The 6,076-nt window shown below is 44.8% G+C and overlaps 1 non-coding gene across 1 annotated transcript; it reads left to right on the top strand.

The window, feature by feature from the left end:
* The first annotated feature begins 5,596 nt into the window (after positions 1–5,596).
* Positions 5,597–5,704, top strand: LOC115831421. The gene has a single exon (XR_004026919.1). It is a non-coding gene; the product is annotated as a U6 spliceosomal RNA (small nuclear RNA).
* Positions 5,705–6,076: the final 372 nt, after the last annotated feature.

Here is a 6,076-nt window from a genome sequence, read left to right as displayed (position 1 = left end):
CTCATAAATGCCAGACAGATGCAAGGTGCAGGAAGTCATGCCCTCTGCATCAGTGGATTCACATCCATGGATTCAGCCAACCACCAATCAAAAATATTAGGGAAAGGACTGGGTGCAGTGGCTCACGCCTGTAATCCTAGCACTTGGGGAGGCCAAGGCAGGCGGATCACCTGAGGTCAGGATTTCAAGACCAGCCTGGTCAACATGGTAAACCCCCATCTCTACTAAAAATACAAAAATTAGCCAGGCATGTTGACGCATGCCTGTAGTCCCAGCTACTCGAGAATCTAAGGCAGGAGAATCACTTGAACCTGGGAGGAGGAGTTTGCAGTGAGCTGAGACTGCACCACTGCTAAGGCAGGAGGGTCACTTGAGCTCAGGAGTTTGAAAAATATTAGGAAAAAAAAATTGCATCTGTACTAAACATGTATAGGCTTTTCTTTCCTTGTCATTATTCCCTAACAAGACAATATTCACACATCATTTATATTAAGGTTTTTTGTTTGTTTGTTTTTTGTTTTTGTTGTTTTTTGCTTTTGGAGACAGGGTCTTACTCTGTTGCCCAGGCTGGTGTGCAGTGGCACCACCATAGTTCACTGCAGCCTTGAACTGGACTCAAAAGATCCTCCTTTCTCAGCCTCCCAAGTAGCTGGGAGGGACTACAGGTGCACGCCGCCAAACCCAGCTCATTAAAAAAAAAAATTTGTAGAGATAGGATCTTGCTATGTTGCCCAAGTGGTTTTGAACTCCTGGCCTCAAGTGATCCTCCTGCCTTGGCCCCCAAAGCACTGAGATTACCACACTTGGCCTCAAACAGCCCTCCTTGTCCCTGTTAGTCTAGTAACCTCGTCTAATAACTGTACCTCGTGTTTATTGACTCTCAGGGAATTGCATCCTCTTTTGAGACAATCTCATGTCTATGACTTGAGTTAAGCATCAGAGATGTTCTCTTTTCACAGAGCTAACAGTAAATTACTGGCAACTGACATTAAAAACATGACCCACACCCACCTCTGGGGAAGAGCTGCCCTGGCACTTGGCAGCCTCTTGCGAAAGGTAGTTGGGGTGAGGGTGTCACCCCCAGAAGGAGGTGGTGAAATGAAGCATCCACATCATACAGTGACAACCAGAGGAGGAGAGCTTCCTACATTCCTGGACCCCAGCCGTGCCTCAATTAGCAGAGTTTTTACTGGAGCCGCAGAAGAGTATTAACCTCGCGACCCCATGACTTGCACAGAAGTGGGTTCTTTCTCCACACTCCCTGCCTCCGTGGGCGACGTGTTCATCCTTAATATCCAATGTGACATGAAATATCTACAATAGCAACCAAATCACTGACACCAGATGCGATGTCAAATGTTCTGCATTACCCAAACAGCTGAATCCGAGCCGCCATCCGCACTTCCAGCTTCAGCCCTGGAAAACGACCCTGTAGGGTGCACTGGGGCTGCAGCTGCAGCTGTTACCTGGCAGCTTAGCTCAGGGAGCCCTCTCCTCTGCCCTTCCGGGCTGGCTAGGTTAGGGGCTCTCTGGGACAGTGACCCCCGGAGGCTCCTTTTCAGCTGCTGTCCTTTGTGTAGCATCAGTTGCTCTCCAGGGTTCACCACCTCCTGAGAGGACTTCACAGCTGCTCCAGGAAAGAACCACCCCCTCCTTGCCCTTTCTTCTCATTTCATTTTCCTGAGAAGTCAGAGCCATTCACCGCTCACTGCATAATCAGTCTTATCAAGATACTAATGAATTTAAGAGGCTTATGTGTCCCCTTGGATGTCGCTAAATGCCCACTGTTCAGAAATACAGCTGTGTCATCCTCCCTCAGTTTCCATCCGCACTGAAGCTATGACCGAGCAGGAGCTTCGTTTTGCTCGGGGCAGCTGCCACTCTGTGACACACATCAAAGGGTGTGCGCTTCCACCCGTATCTCCCAGGCGCGCAGTAAGGGGCATTTCAGGGAGTTTGATGGAACCATCTGAGTAAGTACTTGTGTTTAATGAGTTTCATTCTTCATGTGTTCCCACTAGCTGCAAGACGGTTTTGCATTTACCGGAATTGTAACACCATAACACTCCATTTTAATGACGGCCAGTGGCAGCTGGCACCCCAGTTCACAGCACCAACTTTTTGTTAATGATACGCAATTGGAATATATTTATCCCCTATTGAGAGATGGGAGCACAGCAGCCAATTGGCTTGTGCTTGTCTGACTTCAGCATAAGGATCAGAGTAACAAGGACCCAGTTTTCATGACCTGTTATCTTTTGCTACGTCCCAGGTCCCGAGAGCCTTGAAGACTCATAAATCCCCACTGAAGATCATGAGCCTGAGCATCTGAGAAGCAGCCAGGACTTTGTTCCTAATTATTTGCACAAACAGGTAGGCTTGCATCAGAGGTCCTTTGGAATAAAATCAGACCTCAGGAGGATGCCTACAGGTAGGAAGAACATGAAGAAATTCCATTCATTCATTTATTCACTCAGTAAACAAATTCAAACAATAAACAATAAAGAAGCAGGCTAGGGCCAGACATGATGGTTCACACCTGTAATCCCAGCACTTGGGGAGGCTGAGGCGGGTGGATCACCTGAGGTCAAGAGTTCAAGACCAGTCTGGCTATCATGGTGAAACACCATCTCTACTAAAACTACAAAAAATTTATCCTGGCGTGGTGACACATGCCTGTAATCTCAGCTACTTGGGAGGCTGGGGCAGAAGACTCCCTGGAACCCAGGACATGGAGGTTGCAGTGAGCCAAGATCACACCACTGCACTCCAGCATGGGTGACAGAGCGAGACTCTGTCTCAAATAAATACATAAAGAAAGAAAGAAAGAAAACAAAGAAGCAAATATGTAGAACATCAGAAGAAGAATCATGAAAATAAGTAAATTTTGGTTAAATAAAGAATGTTGGAGTCTCAAATTGATCAAGGGGATGTTTTTGTTACCTTAGGAGGGTTCAACTGAATTGCAATGATAAGAGAGCTGAAATTGAAACATTTTAAAATCAGCAAGTCAACTCTAAAAGATCTCCAAGGCAAAGAAACCCTGACCTTCCCACAGTGATTTCAGCTCATTTTTAGACCCATTTAGTGTCTAAGGTTTAGAGGCACAAAAGATCAGAATCTGCCTGTCCTGACATAGCATCTGGTCCTGAGGACAATGAAATGGTCGCCCTCATTTGAAAATTTTTTTTTCTTCTTATAAAAATTATACAAATTCTGGCCAGGCGTGGTGGCTCACACCTGTAATCCCAGCACTTTGGGAGGCCGAGGTGGATGGATCACCTGAGGTCAGGAGTTCAAAACCAGCCTGGCCAACATGGTGAAACTTCATCTGTACTAAAAATACAAAAATTAGTGGGGTGTAGTGGTGGGCACCTGTAGTCCCAGCTACTCGGGAGGCTGAGGCTGGAGAATCGCTTGAACCCAGGAGACGGAGGTTGCAGTGAGCCAAGGTCATGCCACTGCACTCCAGCCTGGGCAACAAGAGGAAGACTGTCTCAAAAAAAAAAAATATATATATATACATATATATACACACACATATTCATTATAAAGACTGCAGTCATTATCTATAGAAAACAAAAAGGAAAAGAAAGAAAAAGAATTGAAAATGAAAAGTGAAAAGAGAAAGAAAAAGAAAAAGAAATAAAAAGTGAAAGAAAAAGAAAAAAATCATCCATAATACCATCACCAAAAATAGCTTCCATCAAATATTGGTTATACATGTGTTTGCATGTGTTTATATTTTTCCCACAAAAGGGTGAGCATACAGTATATCTCAGTCTGTTTGTCTTGCTACAAAGGAAAATCAGACTGGGTAATTTATAAAGAAGAGAGATTTATTTGGCTGGCAGTTGTGCAGGTTGTACAAGAAGCATGGTGCCTGCATCTGCTTCTGGGGAGGCCTCAGGAAGCTTCCACTCATTGGGGAACGTGAGGAGGAGCCAGTGTGTGTGGAGATCACATGGCAAGAGAGAGCGCAAGAGAAAGAGAGGGGAGGCACCAGGCTCTTCTTAACAGCCAACTCTTGAGGGAATTAAGAGTGAGAACTCACTCAAACCCCCACCCCAGGGAAGGGATTAATCTATCCATGAGGGGCCCACCCACATGACCCAAACACTTCCATTAGACCCACCCACAACACTGGGATCAAATTTCCACATGAGGTTTGAGGGAGGGACAAACATCCAAACTGACACCCTCCATTTTGTTCTATATCTTCTGTTTACGTTTACTTTCTCTCCCATGCCACTTAACATCTGCACAGTCATTTAGAATTGTGAGATCATTGCCTAGTTTTCCATGGAATAGATGTAGCATAAATAACTTTCCCTAACTCCTGGAAGAAAGAAAAACAGTGTCAGGGTGAGGGTAGAGTTTGTTATTCTGTGTTGCTTGGTCAGAATGCCTGACTGAAAGGCTGGGCTTGGTGGCTTGCGCCTGTAATCCCACCACTTTGGGAGGCTGAGGCAGGTGGATTACTTGAGGCTGGGAGTTCAAGACCAGCCTGGCCAACATGGTGAAACCCCATCTCTACCAAAAATACAAAAATCAGCTGGGCGTGGTGACAGGTGCCTATAATCCCAGCTACTCAAGGGGCTGAGGCATGAGAATTTCTTGAACCTGAGAGGCGGAGGTTGTAGTGAGCCAAGATTATGCCACTGCACTCCAGCCTGGGTGACAGAGCAAGAGTCCATCTCGAAAAAAAAAAAAAGAAAAAGAGCTCAGGGGCAATGGCTCATGCCTGTAATCCCAGCACTTTGGGAGGCTGAGGCGGGCAGATCATGAGATCAGGAGTTTGAGACCAGCCTGACCAACATGGAGAAACCCCATCTCTACTGAAAATACAAAATTAGCTGGGCATGGTGGCACATGCCTGTAATCCCAGCTGCTTGGGAAGCTGAGGCAGGAGAATTGCTTGAACCCAGGAGGCGGAGGTTGCAGTGAGCCGAGATTGTGCCGCTGCACTCCAGCCTGGACAACAGAGCAAGACTCCATCAAAAAAAAAAAGAGAGAGAAATAAATAAATAAATAAATCTCGTCTCTACCAAAGATAAAAAAAAATGCAAATAAAAATTTAAAAAAGTAGCTGGGCGTGGTGGTGGGTGCCTGTAATCCCAGCTACTCGGGAGGCTGAGGCAGGAGAATCACTTGAACCTGAAAGGCAGAAGTTGCAGTGAGCGGAGATTTCACCACTGCACTCCAGCCTGAGTGACAGAGTGAGACCTGGTTAAAAAAAAAAAAAGAAGAAGAACAAAGTTGGAAGTCTCACACTTCCTAATTCTAAAATTTATTACAAACCCACAGTGATCAAAACAGTATAGTCCAGCCTGGGCAACATGTCAAAACCCTATCTACAAAAGATACACAAATTAGCCAGGCATGGTGGTGCACACCTGTAGTCTCAGCTACTCAGGAGGCTGAGGAAGGATCATGTGAGCCCAGGAGGTTGAGGCTGCAGTGAGCCAAGATTGTGTCACTGTATTCCAGCCTGGGCAACAGAGTGAGATGTTGTTTCAAAAAACGAAAACAAACTGTGTAGTATTGGCATACAGACAGACTTATAGACTAACTGAATGGAATAGAGAGCCCGGAAGTGCTCATTTTGGCAGCACACATACTAAAATTGGAAAGATACAGAGAAGATTAGCATGGCCCCTATAAAAGGATGACAAGCAAAAATGAAAAATTATTTTAAAAAATTAAAAGAATACAGGGTCCAGAAATAAACTCTCATACATATAGTCCAATAGTTTTTAAATTAGTGTCCCAAGACTAGTCAGTGGAGAAAGGAGTCTTTTCAACAAATGATTTTAGGAAAACTGGATATCTGCATGCAAATGAATGAAACTGGACCCTTACACTATATACAAAAATTAACTCTAAATGAATCCAAGACCTAAATGTAAGACCTAAAATGGTAAAATGATAAAACTCTTTTTTTCTTTTTCTTCTTTCTTACTTTTTTTTTTTTTTTTTAGAGATGGGGTCTCACTGTATTGCCCAGGCTGGTCTTAAATTCCTGGGATCAGGCCATCCTCACACCTCGGCCTCGCAGAGTGCTGGGATTACAACT

Source organism: Nomascus leucogenys, chromosome 18 (assembly GCF_006542625.1).
Source record: "Nomascus leucogenys isolate Asia chromosome 18, Asia_NLE_v1, whole genome shotgun sequence".
NCBI lineage: Eukaryota > Metazoa > Chordata > Mammalia > Primates > Hylobatidae > Nomascus > Nomascus leucogenys.
The sequence above is the reverse complement of the archived record's forward strand: the minus strand, read 5'-3'. Positions and strand labels throughout refer to the sequence as shown.